Below are 21,659 nucleotides of genomic sequence, written 5' to 3' on the forward strand. Positions count from 1 at the left end.
ATTTACATTTTGACAACAGGGGTAGTCAAGAAATTTGTGAGCTTACAACTTGATTACAGGCCTTAGGGCTGGAGCAGTTAGTTCATACCCCTACGCATATAAGGGGTCAAACTCTAGATAGCATCTTTTCTAATAGTGCTCGGGTGCAAGCCTTACTTCCTGTGCCTGTGGCATGGTCTAATCATTTGATTCTTTCATTTAAGATCAAGAATCCTAGGAAAGTCTCTGGCCAACCAAAATAGCTTTCTGAGTCAAAATGGACCCAAAAGTTGTTCCAACTAACCCGCGACACCTTCACGGCCAAACTGACTTTGAGCACTCCGGAACTGGAGGCTTCCACCCATATAGCCGGAGAACAAATTTCTTCTTGGATTAAGGAGGCAGTTGACTCCTTAACACCCCTGAAGTTTTGTAACAGTTTCCGCTCTAAACCTTCAGCGGAATGGTTCTCAGAGGAGTTAGCAATGCTTAAAAAAGAATGTAAACGTCTTGAACATCGTTGGAGGAGGAATTATCAGCCGGAGGACAAGTTGAAATATCTTGAAGCGCTAAAACACTGCGGTACAAAAGGGGGTGGTTATGGACGGAGCATCAGAACCAATCAAACACTCACACCCAGTCAACAGATCTGGGTTTGATCCATCACCGTTCTTTAGCCCACTCTGCCACCCCAGTTCAGACATGGCCATATGCAAATCAGTCCGACCCTGTGCCTCATGGGAACAGTCCAGCCCGAACTGCCAAGCCATGCCTTCCCTGGACCGGAAACAAGCTTCCTAGGACCGGTTTCTCCTTCCATCATTTCCTTTGGTTAGCGCTAAAACACTACCACAAACAGATCATGAGAGCAGGCCGGGATCTCTATACTAATACAATTGAATCTGCTAAGAACGCCCCCTAAGACATCTTTCACATTGTCAAAGAACTTACCTCCTTGGAGCGATTTACAGCAGTGATACCGGCATCTATGGAGTATTGTAATAAAGTAGCTAGTTTGTTTTGGGAAAAAATCAAAAAGATCTATGCCACCTTCCCAGTAGGAATTTTACATTCCTTCCCCCAAAGAATGCAACATCTCATGAGGGAATGTTCATTTTCCAACCACCAGACGAAAGAGATATAGTACAGCTTATGTCAGAAGTAAAACTTGGCTCTCTGGCAGATATCATTCCCCAAACATGCTGTTATGAGGGAAGATGGCTATTGCACCAATGCTTACAAGCCTACTGTACTTATCTTTCAGTTCTGGGCAGGTTCCTAGCAACTAGAAACATTCGATGGTGGATCCTTTAGTAAAGAAACCGTCCTTGGACTGAGCGCTCCCAGAAAATGTGAGACCAGTATCACTGCTACCTTTCTTCACTAAAATATCAGAGACATTTCTCAACTTCCAACTGACCAAGGGGCATATTATCAAGGCCGGCGTTAAAAATTATCACCGGTTTAGTGGCAGAAAACTGCTGCAAAAACGGCGATAATGGGCTTGATAATATGCCCTGGAGAATTCCAATTGAAGTCCATGTTATAGTGTGAACCTGGGCTTCTATGGGAATTCACAAGGGCATATTATCAAGCCCATTATCACAGTTTTAGCTGCAGTTTTCTGCCGCTAAACCGGCAATAATTTTAACGCCGTCCTTCATAATATGCCCCCAAGTTTTTGGAAGAAAACCAGGTACTCCACGAATCTCAGGCTGGTTTAAGGGCTCTACATAGCACTGAATCTGCTTTACTCCTAGCCTCTGAAGCGCTAAAAATTGCAGCGGAGGAAGGTAGGACAGCAGCACTTATCCTGTTGGATTTAAGTGCAGCTTTTGATCCGATATCCCACAGCCTTTTCCTGGATCGGTTGTGGGATGCAGGTATCAGAGGCAGCACTTGGCAATGGATCAAGCATTTCCTACAGGATAGAACCTTTCAAGTCCTGCAACGGTCCTTTAAGTCAGAAATCCGACCCCTGTTACAAGTGGTGCCACAGGATTATGCCCTTAGCCCGATGTTATTCAACGTTTATATGCGCCCACTAGCGGACATAGTGCTAAAACACGGGATGAAGCTGGAGTCCTATGCTGATGACACTCAACTGATCATCACGGAGGATGTAGAGGCTGCTCCTAAATTTAAAGCTTGCTTAATTGATCTGGCTAAATAGATGAATCTCAGTTGCCTCCAATTAAATGCAGGCAAGACTGAGCTAATGGTAGTTGGTAAAAAGCCTTCCATTTGGTCCCATATCTGGTGGCAGGAAGAACTAGGGCCGACCCCGGTTCCCAAACCTAAGATTAAAAACTTAGGATTATTGTTCGACAACTCCCTCTCTTTTGCGGAACAGATATCAGATCTTGCCGGTACCTGTGTTGCAGCGTGGAACATCAAATTCCCCCTTTGTCACAGACCAAATACTGCAATAGCAAATTCACCCAAAACATTCATTGGTGGGGCCCATAATACCAACACTCATACTTCATTGATCTGCTTCCCTAGAGGAATAAGTTTCCAAACGCTGACATGAGAGGAATATCTTTACCTAAACCCTAAATGCATTGAATACTTTATTAACTCCAACCTTATAATATTCCCCTCATTTCGGTGATGAATCAATTTAGTTGTTTTGTAGTTTAGTGATCCAATTCATTTATCTCTACTCTTCTCTTATCCTAGTTTTCTCTTTCAAATAATCGACACAACACATTTATCAATTAATCAAATTTTGTTTATCTAATAAAATTTCAAATTGTTAGAAATCATCATCCAAACCACAGGACATCATATTTACCTAATCTGGCTTATAGTCGTCCTCTAAGTCAGTCAAGTCGTGGAAAAACCTTTAAATTCATCAAAGTCAGGCCGTAATTCAGTCTCTCAAAGATTCAGGACAACAGCTGTCCAGCAGTGTCACCGTCCTCTCCGTCAGCATAACGTCAAGAAATCGAGTTCGTCAAAGAAGAGAGAGTTTTTTTGAGTTCACTTCCCCACCTACTTTTATAATGAAATTAATGTCAAAGTGTATCAAGATTGGGGTTTTAGACTGTCCTCACTGGTGGACATGGGGTCAAGCGGTAAAGTTCTCACATAGTCCGCAGGATTGTCATCGCACTTGCTGGTTCCGGTTTTAAAGACAGTCCATTGTATTATCCTCGGCGAAGCTCCCAGAGTGTCCTTGGTAAGAATATCATCTCCTGGGGTCAGGACTAGGCCATTGTTGCTGGCAGTGACGCATGCACACTTCACCAAGAACTTCGTGTGTCAGCAGCAGTCACGTTATACGTCTCGTTCAGCCATCTTGAAATAGGCCAAAATGGTCAACTTAAGCAAAACAAACACAAAAACGTAATTAAAACAGGAAATGGCTAATAAAATGTTAAACCCTCGCTAATTCCCCTATATGTAAGTAATTATCTGGCAGAATAGTAACATTCAAAGCGTTTATACTCACTCAATGATGCGCAACTTACAATTACATCACAAAGCAACATATATCATGCAATATTCTAATTTTCTACTATTAGTATGCGTACATATGTTAGTATACAATTAGTTTAGTCATGCAAAGTGCAATTCCCACGTGTAATTCTTTTGTTAATATAATTGGTAAGTCTTCACTTCAAACAAATTAATATTATTACTATTAGTTGATTATTCAGATTAATGTAAACATGCGAATGGGGGGTATACAAAAATTTGTACTACCCGCTCCAGCAATCCCCCCTTTGGTGATTATATCACCACACCAACAAGAATTTTGTATCCCATTTTACGGAATTTCAAAGTGATTTCTTGTTTTATTCATATTTCAGTTTCCCCTGTTTCTTCTCTTTTTGCTGTTTTATACATACTCTCCTTGATTTCTTCCAATTCTATTTCTTCAAATTCTCTTTCTTGTTTCTTATCTCATCTCCTTAAGTTTTCTCTTTTTAATCTTTTCTGATTTTTATCCTTTCTACGACAAATACATCCTAGTATAATTATTAAGACTAAGAAAATCACACATGTTAATGGAAATAATATCTTACCTAAAAATGTACTACCTAGTTTAACTACAAAATCTTTAATAGCTGTGTGAGAGATCGCAGGGCGGACCTACTAGCATGTCGCCATGGGAGGGCTCTTCTCGTAGACTACGAAGTCCTCCCTATGTTCAGGAAAAGCGGGACTGACGAAAACTACAATACCCATCCACCTCCCCTGTCTATCCACAGACGGAGATCGAGGAGGACCCGGAAGGGGGCGGGGTTGACCCCAGAAGTTCTTTCAAAGACCCAATGAAAGAAGGTGGTAGCAAGAAGGCGGGAGTAGCAGCGGAGAAGAACGAGGCCGGCGGGACGAGCGGAAGCGAGAAGGCGGACCCGGTCGAAGGTAGCGGAAGGAGAGACCAAGAACCAGGACACGTGGAAGGAAGGCGGCGACGACGTGGAACCAGAGGAGCGGTGGTGTGAGGAGTGGTGGTGTCCGCCGGAGGATGCTGGGGAGCAGCCATAACTCTGGAGAGTTGCGGCGGAGCCGGTGAGTACAACCACCCCAAGGGATCCAGGGGTGGGTGTAAGGGGAAGCAGGGAGTGACTGCAAAAGAGGGTGATACGGGTAGGGGTCTTAGAGGCTAGGAATGCGGCAATAAACTCGTCCCTAGGTTCCGACTAAGCGAAGCTTGTCCTGCTGAAAGAAAACCTCAGCGCACCCTTGAGTACAGAGCCAAGTGTAACTCGGATATTGCATGTTACTCAAACACTACTAAATCTCCTAAAGACGCCTCATGTTGAAAGGCGTTAAAGGATCCCTTTGACACATAGGAATAGTGTCGTGGTTTGGTTCTGTTATCCCTTTTCTGTTTAATCTTCCCCTCCCCTCACAACCCATCAGACAGAAGAACCTGGGCAAGCACTTCGTGGTGTGGTGACGGTCACAATAAAACACAAGGATTATAAAAACCCATAACTGACAGCTCACTCTCTTTTCCTCCTATGAGCCTCCGGGGAGACAGCTGTATGGAAGAAGAGGAGGAGTCCGGCACATCGGATTCGGCGTCCCCATTGGGCCCAGCCCAGGCAGCCACAGGAGGAGAACCAGAAGGAACTGTACCCTCGCGATATATCTTTTCAGACAAGGGCAATAAAACTCTTTCTTTTGGCAAATATATACAGCCTCCTCACCTGCTTATCAGACCTGCCCTCCCACAAGCTGATAGTTTCTTTCCAATCTTCTCCCAAACACCTTCAACCTCCAGTGGTGCAATTTCGTCATGCAATTCTGTAATATTCTTAATGTAAATTTTTAAATCTCTACTTTCGTCAGGAATGTAAGTACAACAATGTTGAACTTTCAGCATTCCACAGACTCCACCCTCATTGCCAATAAAATATCAAGGGCAAGTCGATTTTGCATTACCATAGCACGCATGGCAACCATTTCAGTATTTACCAATAAGAATCCTCCAGCGGTGCTTGTTTACAAGCGATCCACTACTGTTGAAAGTCTTCTAATTTTGTTTGCATTCAGAGATATTCCCACTGCGGGTATCAGTGCTCCAAAAATGTCACCCACAACTTCAGTCCAAGATTCTCTCTTACTACGTGCTAAATATCTACCTAAACTATGTACACCATCTTCTCCTCTATCCATATGAAAAATCTTTGGAAAAAACAGGCCAACATAACATGTGCCATACCAATGGTCTGGCAAACGATAATATGCCCTGTTCCCACAAATGAAATACAGTCCTGGGAAAACTGGATCTTTTCCACCTTTAAATCCCCATCCTCCCATGATTCGGTATGTATCATGGCACTCACTATTCCCTACAAAATAATTATCATATGCTGTTTGATTCCTTCTAATACACAATTTCCCTTTCTGAGGCCAATCTAAAGCCATAGTTGGACTTGTTTCCCCTTTCAAGTGTTTCTCCATTTCTACATCCCAAACTGTTTTCTCCACTTTCCCTTCTGAAGCCTTTCTTTGCATTTTCAATCTCCTTTCTTCAACCATATCTAAAAATGTCTTCTCCTCTTTCTTTAAACTGCAAGTCAAGTTATTTCTAAATATATATTCTAATGTTAGTTCTTTAGTCTCGAAGAAAAATTCACCTAATACCTTTGCAGGTTTTACCTTTTTTAGTTTGTTAATTGCCGGTACTTGTGAAAATATAGTATCTACATCTGAAAAATAATACTCTAATTTACCTGTTTGATAAAATAAACTAGCTATTACACTACGTGTTATTCCATAAGTTACTGGAAGGTGATGATAAGTCACTCCTTCGGAAACAGAGGCAGGTAACTGCATACATACGTAGGAATCCCTTACGTCCATTGTTTTTACATATTCATACAACAATTTTGAAAAGACATTATTAGAAACATCTGTTATAGACCTGTCTTTATGTAAATAATTTTTATCTATTCTAGTCGGAACTACCTTTTGAATCTTCCCTATATTAGTTATGTAATCACTATGTCCTTCTAAGGTATCTATAGTAACTTTAAATGAGATTAGTAGAGCAAATATACTCCAAAGAAGCATTAATAATCCTGTACAACAACAACACATTTTACACCATCTCCTAAAGAATGTACATCTACCTTTGCTACTATCTATGTTTGCCATCTTTGCTAAAATGGACCGTGTCTTTTGACTTAGCCTCTTCTACTTCACAACTAGTTTTCTAACCCAAGGCTCTAAGCACCTACGTGGTTCTATCAGTTTTTGTCTTTTTCAGTATTTTATTGTCTTTCCATCAGTAGTTTTCTTGTCTCATTCAGTTTGGCATCTCATCATCTTTCGCTTTTCATTCTTTTTCGGTATACAGAATGTCCTGAACATCCGCTTCTTCTCCAATATCGGACAAGATAACTCTCAGGATTTCCGATTCTTCGTCTTCCTCAACCACTTCCGGTACAACCACCTCTGGATTTCCTTGGCTATCCGCCTCTTCCTTTACTTCAGGCAGGGCCACATATGTCCATTCCGGTGATTTATACTTCTGGTTAGGTTTCCTTGTTCTTTTGGTTTCTTTAACCACAATTGTTTCCTCTTCTTTCAATTTCTCCTGACTCGTTACTTCATTCACCTGTTCAGCCCTTGGTGAATTTACTCGTGTCAATCGATATCTCAATCTTTTTATTTTATTCGGCCAAACGTCGTCCTTGGCAGCTCTTTTCAATTTACTCCCTTTGTCGTTCTTTTCAGTCCTCCAAGCTCTCTTTCTCAGAACTCAGCCTTCTGGTACTTCATCTTCGCTTTCTTCTGACTCTGTTTCAATTAGCTTTTTACTCTCAACAGTTTCCTTTTCCACCATTTCCTTTGTTTTCCCTACTTCTGTCCCTCCTTGAATCTCCGGCACGCAATTTTCCTGCTGACTACTTGTCCCTGCTTCTAACTGGATGTTGGAATTCCCTACACCTCCTCGGGGGTCTTCCGCAATAATCTTTCCCTCTCTCTCTGTATCTGACACCTGTTCATCTAAGTGTGTTATTTCAGGTGGAATTTCTCTCAATCTTTCATCTGGCACTTCTTTCTCATGAATCTCTTTTATTGTCTTTCCACTGTCCTTCGCTTTGTTCTTCCCTTGTTCTTTCCTGGAAGAGTGTGCTCTTTGTTCTGTCTCTGAATCTGAGCTGGTATCAGAAATCTGTAACCTTCTCCTCAGGGAATTACTTCTGGGGACAAAAGTTAGACTCAGCTCTGTTTCCCCCCTTTCAGGGTTTTCTTTGTCTTTTGGCTCTCCGCCATCTGACTCAGTACTAGATTCTGATTCGCTAAAATACTCCTTTTCTTTGCTGTCTATTGGATTTGGAATTCTCAAAGTATGGCTTGCATGGATCCAGTTCTTTGATCCAGCACACTTCACAGCTGTTGTTGTGGTCAGGATGACTTGTCTTGGTTTTACCCACCTGGGAACCAAACAGTTTCTTCTTCTGTGCACTTTTATCTTTACCCAGTCCCCTGGGCTTAGATCATGGGCTGGCTTCTTTTCAAAGGTGGTGGCATCCGCTCCAACCTGATGAAACACAGAATGAACTGCGTCAGCCAGGCTTTTACAGTATTCCAACACCATGTCATCAGTTATAGTCATCAGCTTGTTGACTGATATAAAAACGTGGCGCATTGCTCGTCCCATGATGATTTCATGTGGACTCAACCCTGTAGTTCTGTCTGGAATTGATCTAATAGTCATGAGTACTAGAGGAAAGTCATCAGGCCATTTCATACCTGTGGCTAAACACATTTTCCCTATTCTGTTTTTGATAGTACCATTCATTTGTTCTACTACACCAGAAGCCTCTGGTCGGTAGGCACAATGTCGTTTTTTTCGTACATTCAATGCTTCACAAATCAGTTTTATGATCTCATTATGGAAATATCCTCCTCGGTCTGATTCGATTGTCACTGGGAACCCAAATCTAGGGATAAATTCCCTCAAAAGTAATTTTGCCACTGTCATCCCATCATTTCTTCTTATTGGGAACGCCTCTACCCACCTGGACAATAGACATACCATAACCAAAACATACCTCAACCTGTTACAGGGAGGCATTTCAATGAAATCCACTTGCATTCTGGTAAAAGGCCCTCCTTCGCGACCTATTGTTCCTAGACTCACTACTGTTTTTCTTCCTGAATTGTATTGCTGACAAATTAAACATCTCTGACAAAGACTTTCTGCTACAAGTCTGAATTTTGCATTATACCAAGTCTGCCTAAAGGACCTAATCATAGCGTCTCTCCCTATGTGCCCCTGTCCATGATACATCCGTGCCATGGCAGACATCATGCTATCAGGCATGACTGGTCTTCCATCTCGATAGACCAACACATGATCTTTCTCTCTTGGTGCACATCCCACTGTTTTATTTCTTCCTCTCCTGCTTCTTCCTGCAATTGTCTTACTTCTTCCTATGTTCCCACAGTGTTAGTAAACATTGGGAAACAAGAAATCACCTCCTTTTCCTTAGCCCGATTGATTGAATTCTGATTTCGTGCACAGTATTGTGCCATGTCATTTGCGAATTTGTTACCAGTCGCAATATAATCACCACTGCGACTATGGGCAGCACATTTGACAACAGCCAATTGCCACAGTCACTCTCATACTTTTCCCAATCTTGCATGCTCTTGTCAAGGCAACAAGTTCAGCTACTTGGGCTTATTATACTCCTTTCAAATAGGATGCTTCCATTACTGCTGCAACTGTACATACCGCATATGCTGCACTCAACACTCCATCATCTGTCCTCAAACAAGATCCATTGACAAACATAACATAATCACTTTCTGGTAAGGGTTCATTTTATGTCAGGTCGTGGTTTTGTACAAAAATCAAGTACATCCAAACAGTCATGCTCTGCTTCATCTCTTACTTCCACATTCTCTGAATCTGGCAACAGTGTTGAAGGATTCACATTCACACATCTCACAAGACTCACATTTGTTGCACCCAATATGACCTTTTCATACTTAGTCAGCCGACTGTTAGTCATATACTGAGTACGACTGGTTGTTAAAAAGATCGCCACATCATGAGGTACAAACACTTTCACAGGATAACCCATCACAATTCCCTCACTCTGTTCCAAACTTCGACATGTAGCAGCTACTGCTTTCAAACACCCAGGTAGGGCTACAGCTACTGGGTCCAACATGGATGAAAAATATGCAATTGGTTTCCTCAGTTTTCCATGCTTCTGTACTAGAACAGAGAGTGCACATCCATTTCTCTCACTGCAATACAACTCGAACTCTTTTTCATAATCAGGCATACCTAATGCAGGTGCTTCACACAATCCATCTCTCAATCTTTTGAATGCTGTCAATTCTTCTTTGTTCAAATCGATGGGATCTCTCACATCACTTCTTGTCAGTCGTACCAAAGGTTTTGCGATCAATGAAAAATTGCTAATCCGTTGACAACAATATCCAACCATTCCCAGAAACATTCTCACTTCTCTTTGGGTCATTGGTGGACTCATTCTCTTTATGATCCTGATTCTGTCTATGGTTATTCTTCTCAGTCCTTTTTCAATGTTATGTCCTAAATATTGTACTTTCTTCTTACAAAATTGTAATTTCGATGATGACACTTTTAGTCCTCCATCTGCCAAATGATTCAGCAAGGCTACCGTGTCTACCTCACAAGCTTCACGGGTTTTCGATGCCACAAGCAGGTCATCGATGTATTGAACTAGTACAGAATTTTCTGGCATTTCTAGACTTTCCAAAGACTTCTTTAATAGCTGATTAAATATGGAGGGGCTTTCTGTATACCCCTGTGGAATTTAGCACCACGCCAAAATTCGCTCACCGAAACGAAATGCAAAAATTTACTGACTGTCATGATGCAAAGGGATGGAAAAGAAAGCATGGCATAGATCAATCACTGTATACCATTCTGCGTCATGGGGGATCTGATATAAAATCACAGATGGATTTGGTACAATGGGACAACATGGTACAACAATTTTGTTTCTTTTTCTCAGATCTTGCACTATCCTGAACTTCCCACTAGGCTTTTTCAGTCCCATTATTGGTGAATTACATGGGCTACTCATTATGTCTCTCAAAATTCCTTGTTTTATCATTTTCTCAATCACAGGAGTAACTCCTTCAATCATTTCAGGTGTCAATTTATATTATGGGACATTTGGATAACTTATTCCTTCTTTTACTGTTATTTTTACTGGGTCTACATTTCTCATCAATCCTACATCTTCTGTGAAATCCCAAACTTCTGCTTTTACAGATTGTTTTAATTCTTTTGGTAATTAGTCAGGGTTAAATACAGCATAGGTTCCAGTAACCTCTTTCTCCCTGTTTGCCATTGTCATTTTATACAGCACATCATCATCTGGTGTTTCAAAGGCTATTCCATCTGGAGTACAAAATATAGTGCAGTTCATCTTGCACAGTAAATCTCTACCTAACAAGTTCACAGGACTGGTGTCGCACATGACAAATCAGTGTATTTCAGAGAATTTCCCTATGCTAACTTTCACTGGTTCGGTAAGGTACGTTTTAATCTGTCTGTTGGATACACCAACTACTTGGATCATTTCATCCGAGAGAGGAAAATTCTTGACATCAGCTGATCTAACAGTTGATCGAGTAGCACCAGTATCAACTAGGAAAGTAATATTTTCATTATTAACTTTTCCATCTACAAATGGGCCTGTCTGGTCTACTTCTAGAGTTGCGCCAAGCACGTACTCTTCTTCCTCCCTTCGGCACCGTCAATAACCCTCTTCTGAATCGCTTTCATCGCGTTGCAGCCAATACTGCGAAGCAGCGCTAGCGCGTTGCGGCTTATTTACCTGTTCTTCGTTGTAAAATCCATTGTCCTTACTATACTTCTGGCAATTTTTGTTCTGTGGAAAAGGTGGTTTTGGCACCTGATTCTGTTGTGTTACAACCTGTTGTTGTCGCTGCTGTTGACCACTCACCTCATTCTGCACCTGTGGATTCAATGATGCATTTTCATCGTTAGTACTCGGAGGAAATTTACACTCGGATTTCCAATGCCCTATCCTACAGCAATTATGACACGGAAATTTCTTTTTAGCTTCCTCGATATTTCCTTTACCTTTCCCATGATTAAATTTTGGTCTTGACCCTGCTTGTTCTGCTAATTGAGCTTCCTGTCTCTCTGCTACCTTTACTTGTGCCCACATAGCCTTTTCTTTCAATTTTCGCTGTTTTGCTTCAATCTCATCACTGAAATATTTAGCATGTCTCAGTACTTCGTCTATTTTCTTATTTTGCCAGTCTACGGTATGCTGCTTTATCATCTCACTAATTTCTGGACGAAGACCATATACAAACCTGTATACAAAATGACTCAAATCCTTTTCACTTAGATTTTCATCTCCACTGAATTGTTTAAAGGCCAAAATTAACCTCTCATAATAGGCATGTACTGACTCTTTGCTTTCCTGATGTGTTCGGTCAATTTTTACCCAGTCTGTCTCTTTAGGAGGTACTTTGTTTTTCAAAAATGCCATAACCTGTTCAAATTTCTTCATTACTTCGGGGTCTGGAGCCCCCGTTTTTGGATCCCTTGGGTATTCCTGTGTCAGCCAATCTATCATGATTTTGCACTCTGGCCATAGATCTGCTGGTACTATTATGTCAAACAAGCTATTTAGATCAATCCAAAATACTTTGGATAATTTTACAAATCTGTCCACCTGTCTATACCACTCAACGGGTTTTTCACGTAGTCGAGGGAAGTCATTCGTAAATGACAAAATATCCTGTCTAGTCCATGGGACATGTACGTATCCTCCTCCTGGAATTTCTCTTATAGGGCATTCTGTCACAACCTTCTCTTTTTCTCTGACAGAGAAAGCTGAAAAGGTTTTATCTGACACCTCATCTCGTTTTCGATACCATCTAATTATCTTTTAATCTGACCTATTCGTCCTGTGGTATTCATGTTTTCAATGTCTTTTTCAGTGAAATCTACCCGATATGGTTTCTGTAGTGCTTTTACCTTTTCAATATCAATACCCATTTCATTTGCCACTTCTACTAATCTTTCATGGAGACTTTTTGCTCTCCATGTTACGCTTTTACACAGAAATAACAACTCCTCATCTTGGTAAGTTTTTAACTTTTCCGTAGGGATAGTTCCTACTATTAATTCTTCTAGTACCATTCGTAGTTTGGCCACATCTATTGACTGAGATTCTTTGTATTTCTTCTGCAAGCTTCTCAACCATTCACTCAATTCCTCTGTAGATGGTCCTACTGGCTTCTCTACATTCCCTTGCCCGAAATCCATTTGTGTTTCTGATATCGACTCTACTATTGTCATACGCCTTTCTACACTGTTTTGGCCTACAAACTGGTTATTTGAAAAATTCGGTTCAATCATACTCATAGTCTGTCTCCATGGATTATCATTCTGACTCATTCTTGGTTGTTCAACCTGTTTATTACTTTTATAAGGGACCGTCAAACAGTGTTCACTATCTTTTATTTATCAAAAATAGGCATTACTGGACCTATCGTTACTGGAACTGTTACCGCTTCCAGATTTTTAGTCAATTCTCCTATTTTCTCTGTTAATTCTAGAGTCGTTTTCGCTAGTTCTGCTGAATTTTCTTCATTTATTTTCCCTCCGGACTTCTTCGCTACCTCTCTAATGGAATTGTTCCTTCCCAAATCTTGGAACTCTTGTTTCTTTTTTATGATTCGTACTGTTTCTTTCCGTGGGGCACTTGGGGTTAATATTTCTGGTTCTGGTCGATATGGGGGTCGATTTTTATAGAACATGTCATCAAGAACATCATCCTCTGACTCATTCACTCCATACCCTCTCGATTCCACATTATGCCTCTTTTCTACACACTTTCTACCATCATTCTCTCCTGCAGTTCTTACGGGAAACAAACCCTCAGTCATACTCGCATTCCGCCACCTTCTCATTTGATCATCATGCGTCTCATGTCCGTATGATCTGCCAAACATATATCTATATCCTCTGCCACTTCTCTGTCTTTCTCGGTCATGCATCTCGTCTTCCCACTCCATCAATGCTTCAAATTGTGTCGGTCTAGGTCTTGGTTCTAAATTCATAATTTTCTCTCTTAAATTTCTCAAAACTGCCAAATTAAATGAACCATGTTCTGGAAAAGCCAACACTCCATCCTTTTCGGTATACTTGACCCAATTATCTACAAGTGTGATCCATATTTCACAACCATAAAGGATGCAGGGGTTTTTGGTGGAGGAAGTAACTGTCCTTCCCTTGTTACAATCTGTTTGTCCTTTTTTTTTTTTTTTTTTTGAAACCGTTTATTACAAAACACATAAAAATATACAAAGATGGGCCTACAACCTTCCGGCCGGCCGCTAGTAAACAAAAGGAGCATATGATACACATTGTAGAGCGTGCATTGCGGCTGAGGAAGAAGCACAGGAGTTAGCAGCGTTGATAGCAACCCCATCCGGACCACACTATACGGTTTCATTTTAAACTGAAAGAACAACCAAAAGAACAAACCCACAAGGCAATCCACAGTCAGAAATAGCAGCATGTGCTCCCCTAGAAGGGGGACCCTACCAATCCATGGGAATATCAATAAGGGGAGGAAATCAGGACTAGGGCTGGGTAAACTCAATGTCCGGAGCGACGGAAGAGGGATCAGCTAGGGGGATGGGGCCGGCGAACGATCGGGCAAGAACGGCGGAGCACAAATCCCCCCGCGGTAGGCGTTCCAGGGGCCCCATACTTTCACCCATGTCCCAGGCTTACCTCTCGCCACATACACCACCTTTTCCCGAAACATGCACCAGTCCATATGTTCCTTTCAGGCCGAGACAGTCGGGGACCTCTGGGATCCCCACAGTTGAGCAATATCACGCTTGGCCACCATATATCCCAGAGTCAAACCACCACGTCTGTGGCGCCGAGTAGTCAGCAGGTTCCCACACATTCAACAGGCATCTCCTCGCTTCGGGTAGCAGCACCACATGCGTAACCACACGCAGGACCTCATGCACACCACGCCAGAATCGCTCCACCTCCGGGCATTCCCACAGTATATGCAGAAAGGTCCCCAAAGCACCACACCCACGCTTACACAACCCGTCCACAGCATAGCCCATACGCAGGAGCCTTGGCCCCGTCATGTAGACTCTGTGGAGTATCTTGAGCTGGACGAAGCGGAGGCGGGCCGGTATGGCCACCTCTTTCGGGGAGGCCACCGCAGAGGTCCAGTCCTCGTCGTCCAGCTCCAGTCCATCGGCAACCCAAGCCTCGCGAAGGGCAGTCAGCAATCCTGAGCGGTCATTGATCACTTTTTTGTAGATCAGTGAGATCGTGCTGTCCGGAACATGTCCATCCAGCACTCTATCCTCCAGGGGGGAATACTCCGGGATGGATGCAACGTCCGGGAAGACGGAGCCCAGTGCATGACGGATCTGCAAATACCGAAAGTACTCCCTATCATGCAACTGGAATTCCGTCTGCAGCGTCTCGAACGTTTTGAATCCTCCCCTCGTCCAGAGATCCCCCACTTTACTGATGCCTATCATGTCCCACTTCTCGAAGCCCTTCGAGGTCCACAGGGAGCCCAACCGCTCGGACGCGTATAGTGGTGTTGCCCGGGTCAGACGGTCCTTCCACCCCATCGCCGCATTGGCCGCGTGCCACACACGCACCATGACACGCGTGGGGCCGGTCAGCCGCGCGTCGGGCGCGTCGGAGTAGAGCGCTCGATTATAGTCCCCACCCGGGAGTAGCATCTTGTCCATTTCATATGCCAGGTTTAAGGCGGGTCCGTACAGGCCGTGATTAATCGCAGCCAGCTGGGAGGCCCAATGGTACCGTTTGATATCCGGGAGGGCGATCCCTCCGTCATACCATGGGAGCGTCAGCTTTGCCAGGGCGATACGCGGCCTCCCGTCCCAGAACAGGCGGCGCTGTAAACTCTCCACCTCACGGAAGTAGCGCGCTGGACGAGGTCCATGGTGTTCTGCAAAGCGTACAGGAAACGCGTCAGAGACATCATCTTAAACAACGCCGCCCGGCCGAGCGGCGAAAGCGGCAGGCGCTGCCAGCGTGCGACGTCTACCTTCAGGCGCTGGAGGGGGGGAAGCAAGTTCCGTTCATACCGGGCCTCCGGGTCCAGAGTAATGAAGACACCCAGGTACCGAAATCCCTGCGGGGTGATCTGGATCGGACAGCCCCGCGGGAGAATAGGAGCCTCCCCAGAGAGAACATACACGCACGATTTAGCCCAGTTGATGACAAGACCGGAGTTACGACCAAATGAATGTAAAACATCAACCAGTACTATCAGTGATTTACGTGGGGAAGCTAGGTACAGAAGGATGTCATCAGCGTATAGGGATACGCGGTCCTCATACTCGGGGGTCCAACGGAGACCACGGATGGAAGGCTCCCACCGCAGCCACTCCGCCAGGGGCTCCAAGGCAAGCGCAAAAAGGAGCGGCGATAAGGGGCAGCCCTGTCGCGTGCCCCGGCCCAACTCAAACGGAGCCGATACTCTACCGTTCACCACCACCTGCGCCAATGGGCCCGAATACAGCAATTTGACCCAACTGATGAAGCCTGCGCCTAAGCCAAACTTCGCAAGCATCGCCCAGATGTATGGCCACTCAAGCGTGTCAAACGCCATAGTGGCGTCCAAGGACGCCAAAATGGCCGGCTCCCGTATGTGCTGAACACGTGCGAGTACCCCATGCAAACGCCGCAAGTTAAGGGCCGTGTTACGCTGGGGAATAAAGCCGGACTGATCCTGGTGAACCAGTTCGCCCACCACGCCGACCAGCCGATTGGCCAGGACCTTGGCGAGAATTTTGGGCTCCGCGTTCATTAGCGAAATGGGCCGATAGGATGTAACCCGGTCCCGAGGTCTCCCCTCCTTGTGGATAACCACGATTGTAGCCAGACGCTGGTCCAGCGGGAGGGAGCCCACCGAGTGGGCTTCCAGGAACATCGATCGGAGATGTGGTGCTAGCGTATCCGGTCGCAACTTGTACAACTCGATGGGGAGACCATTAAGACCCATGGCCTTGCCGGAAGCGACCGAGCGTATGGCGAGGGCGATTTCGTCGGAGGTTGGAGGGGCGTCCAACGACACTCTGTCCTCCTCCGAAAGGGAAGGCAGCGCGATATCCCTGAGCAAGGCACGGGAGTCCTCTTCAGAGCGGGAAGACACCGGGGAATAGACCCCACGGAAATAATCCGCGAAGCAGGAGACAATTTCTTCCGGCTCAGTCACGCACACACCGTCCGCCGTCTCAATTAGCGGGACTACACGACTCGCTCTCTCCTTTTTGTCCAGCCACGCAATCAATTTACCAGCCTTATCACCCACATCATACAGTCTCCCCTGTTGCTCTCTACTGAGGCCCCTGGCCGCCTCCGTGACGAGGGCCCTATAGGCCGCTTGCTTGAGTTGGAGAACATGTAAAACGGCATCCATCACCCCACATTCTAGATTACCCTCCAACTCGGCTATCTCAGCTTCCACCCGGGTCACCTCCTCCCGCTCACGCCCCCGGGTGTGGGAAATAAGGGACAGGGCCTCTCCTCGCAGTACTGTCTTGAATGCCTCCCACAGTGAGACAGCCGAGGGCACGGACCCCACATTCTCGTCAAAATAGCGCTGGAGGGATTTAATCAATTCAGCGCGAATGGTGGGGTCGCGCAGGTACCAGGGGTTGATCGGGACCACCCTACCCTCACCCCTCGGAAAAAGATCCAGGTGTAACAGGAGCGGGGAATGGTCCGAGATACCCCGTGCCAAATGGCGCACCTCTCCCACCCTCCCAACATAGGCCGCCGGGACCAGGACATAATCTAGTCATGAGAGACTACCATGGGCCCCCGAATGGAAGGTATACTGTAGTTGCGTGGGATGTTTTAAACGCCAGCAGTCCACCAACCCCAAAGTGTCCAATAGACCAGGAAGCCACGCTTGGGCCCGGGGGAGGTCCCTAGGGGGGTGACGATCCACAGTACCGGAAACCACCGCATTGAAATCCCCCCCCACCACCAGAATCCCCCCCGGAAGGCCAAGGAGGAGGCGCCCCAGGTCCGCAAAGGTAGTCGACTGCAGCCCCGGCGGGACGTACACTGACACAAATACAACCACTTTGCCCTCCATCCTTCCCACCAAGACCGCGTAACGTCCCCCGTCGTCATGGAGCACCTCATCAATCTCCAAAGGGAGCGAGTTCTTAACCATGATGCCCACACCCCTTGAGCCAGACGTGAAGCCCGAATGGGCTACCAAGCGATAGCCACGCCGATTCATGGCGCAGAAGGAATTGCCAATGAGGTGTGTCTCCTGCAGGAAAACTACATCGGGCGAAATTCGCTTCAAGAACTGCAGGACTACCCCTCGTTTTATCCTGTCCCCCAGTCCATTCACGTTCCAGGACAATAGAGTTAATTCCCTACCCCCCATCATAAACAGAAGCCACAGTTTGTCCGCCCGAGAGCACTATTGAGCTAGTACAATGATAATTTTGCCTTGTGGTAAAAACGAACAACACCCCCCCATCCCTGCCCACCCATCCCAACAAAACTCCCCCCTCCCTGCACCCCTGCATGAGCCCGAACAGCCCCCCCAACGTGCAGTGTGCCTGTCGCCCCATATATATAGTAAAGACTAGCTAAACCCCTTAGAGGAGGAAGGAGAACCCCCAGTAGACCCCACACAACCTCCATAGGAGGGGAAATTATACAAACAGACGCTTAATCGAGAGTGGCATCAGTTTTGTCCAGAGCGAAGTCCAATATTACCCCCTCAATCCCGACCCAGAGTGCCGTCTCCCCCCGCCACCCCCTCCCCCGCCCCCCGGATCACGATCCCCAGACAGAGTGTCCAGCCAGTCTCCGGCCGCTTCGGGACGGTCAAAAAAGTGCGTGCGACCCTCTACCTCCACTCGCAGCTTGGCCGGGAAGAGCATAGCGTATTTAAGGTTCAGGTCCCGAAGACGGCGCTTGACGCCTTGGAAGCTCAGTCTCTGCTTCTGGACCGCTGGGGTGAAATCGGGGTAAAAATGTACCTCCATATTGTCAAGCTTAACCGGCCCATGCAGTCTGGATGCTTGCAGGATAGCGTCTCTGTCCCGAAAGTTGAAGATCCGGGCAATGAGAGGCCGCGGAGGGGCTCCGACCTTCGGCCTTCCCCCGGGAACCCTGTGGGCCCGCTCCACAGCGAAGAATTTGCTCAGCCCCCGTGGCTGGAGATGGGTAGCGATCAGGTCCTCCACAAACAGGTCCGCCGCCGCTTCCTCCCGTCCCTCAAGCACCCCAATGATGCGGACGTTGTTCCTCCGGGCCCGACTCTCGGAGTCCTCCAGGCGCCGATCCATAAGCGCTGTCGCCTGACCAAGCCGGCGCACCTCTGCCTGTAGTACCGCCACCTCAGTGGTAAGGCCCGATGCGGTGTGGGCCAAAGAATCAACTCGGTCATTGGTCTTGGAAAGATCGGCCCTCACCAGGCCAACATCCACGAGGACCGAGTCAATCTTCTGTGCCAGTGTGTCGAACCGCTGGCCCACCGAGGCCTTGATCTCGGCGATGGCGCCCATGACATCCCGCAGAGTCAGATCCGTGGGGAGGTCCGGGGAATCAGGAGGGCCCTCCGGGGATTTGTGCGGTCCGCCGGGAGATCCCTTCTGGAGGGTGTAGCGGTCCATACTATTGGCCTGAAGGGTGGTGCCACGCCGGGTCGATTTGGTCTTCGCCCGATCTCCATCTTGTTTCGTGGCCATGGCCACCAGTCCCCCGGTCGCACCAGCCACGTCGTGAAGGGCAAGCAATCAGGGCCACAAGCTCCGGGGGGGACACCCCAGATCCGCGGGATGGGTCACAGCCAGCAGGCAGGCCGAGTCTCCCAGCGAGACCACACCAGCACAAAGAGCCCCGCAACCCAACCCTGCAGAGACGGCAAGGGGGTGCGAAAGCGAAAGCGAAAGTGCGGGGTACGCGACTCACCAGGCCCAGCCCGCCGCTGTTGATCACTTTGTCACTGGGTCCCCCCTCAGCGCAAATCCGGGGTCTGGCGAGGAGAAGGCCGCAGACTTCAAACGGTGCTTACTCCGGTGTCCGAGGTCCGATTTGACAACGGGAAACGGGTGCCACCTCGGCTCAGGCTCACCAACACATTCCCCTCATCCAAGACAGGATTAATTCAGGATAGTCGTAGGAGGTCGCGGAGGTCCCCGGGAGCCTCGCACCTACGCGGCCATCTTGGTCGCGCGCTAGGCTCCTCCCCCTGTTTGTCCTTTTTAAACCACTTTTAAATTCTACCAAACCAAGACTTTTTCTCCTTTTCTGGTGGATCGTAATACATTTTCCTGTCTTCCGTGTATCACTAGTCTCTCCTTACAACTGTACCGCTATTCTGTCCAATTGCAGCGCGACTCACACTAACGCACCAATACGGTGCGTCTACGTCACTTTTACAATTCTCCAATCCCAGCGCGGCTCACACTAACGCACCAATATGGAACGTCTACATCACCCTGTACTTCTCCACTCCTAGCGCGACACACGCTAACGCACCAATCCGGAGCGTTTTATGCTTCTGACCGACTGTCCAATCCCTGCACGGTTGTTCTGAAGTCAGCAGCAGCTACCTCAGATCCTGCTCCTGTCTACCCCACCTATACAAAATCCACTCAGTAAGTTTTTGTTTCAAATTTACAATTATGTTAGTAACAACATAAAAACACCACCATTGTCCGCTTCGCTAACCAAAGAATAGCAATAGACCTTTCTCACGAGAATTCCGTCTTTCCCGAGAGCAGCGCTTACCTCTGCCCTACTACGGAATCGTTACTTTCGTTGATAAAGTAGCACATCCCTCTACCTTACCCTTCTAACAAGCATTAGCTAACCGTTTCTCCAGAATTGAGACACATAGTTGGAGACCCAATGCTCCTGAGAAATAAAACTAGAGTTTCACAATTAACCCGAATGCCTTTACATTCACGCACTTTTACACGAGAAAATGTAGTACATTCACACAGAATCCTGTCTTTCCCGAGAACAGCAAACAGTCTGTCCTACTACAGAATTATGACATACGTCAACAAAGCAGCGCTTCCCTCTACTTTGTCCTTCTAGCAAGCTCAGAGAACACCTGTTACCTTTCCAGTGATAAGCGTTATCGGAATGCCATTTGGACTCCTAGTACCTAAGACCAAAATTTCACAGGTGACCTTTTGCTATCATACACACTTCTCTCACATAGAAAATGTCTCTAATGGCAATACACGATGATGTCACCGAATCGAACCCAAACAATGCGTTGTGCAAATTCAATCGTTACATTTTTCTCCCTGTGTACCTACAGGGCAACAACAATTCCGTCTTTCCCGAGAGCAGCGCTTACCTCTGCTCTACTACGGAACCGTTACAAACTTCTGACTTCCTACATCCCAGAAGCCGTGCAAACAACATAAAACTCGACGGGACTCAACATAGAGTGTTAGTACATAGACCAATATCAATCAATAATCAATAAGCAATTTACAAGCAATATTCACCATACCAAAACAATAAAAACCATAACTCTGCTACCAGAAAAACTGTTGCAGCGTGGAACATCAAATTCCCCCTTTGTCACAGACCAAATACCGCAATAGCAAATTCCCCCAAAACATTCATTGGTGGGGCCCATAACACCAACACTCATACTTCATTGATCTGCTTCCCTAGAGGAATAAGTTTCCAAACGCTGACATGAGAGGAATATCTTTACCTAAACCCTAAATGCATTGAATACGTTATTAACTCCAAACTTGTGATATTCCCCTCATTTGGGTGATGAATCAATTCAGTTGTTTTGTAGTTTAGTGATCCAATTCATTTACCTGTACTCTTCTCTTAACCTAGTTTTCTCTTTCAAATAATCGACACAACACATTTATCAATTACTCAAATTTCGTTTATCTAATAAAATTGCAAATTGTTAGAAATCATCATCCAAACCACAGAACATCATATTTACCTAATCTGGCTAATAGTAGTCCTCTAAGTTAGTCAAGTCATGGAAAAACCTTTAAATTCATCAAAGTCAGGCCGCAATTCAGTCTCTCAAAGATTCAGGACAACAGCTGTCCAGCAGTGTCACCGTCCTCTCCGTCAGCATAACGTCAAGAAATCGAGTTCGTCAAAGAAG

The sequence above is a fragment of the Triturus cristatus genome, chromosome 3_1 (assembly GCF_964204655.1).
Source record: "Triturus cristatus chromosome 3_1, aTriCri1.1, whole genome shotgun sequence".
Taxonomy (NCBI): Eukaryota; Metazoa; Chordata; class Amphibia; order Caudata; family Salamandridae; genus Triturus; species Triturus cristatus.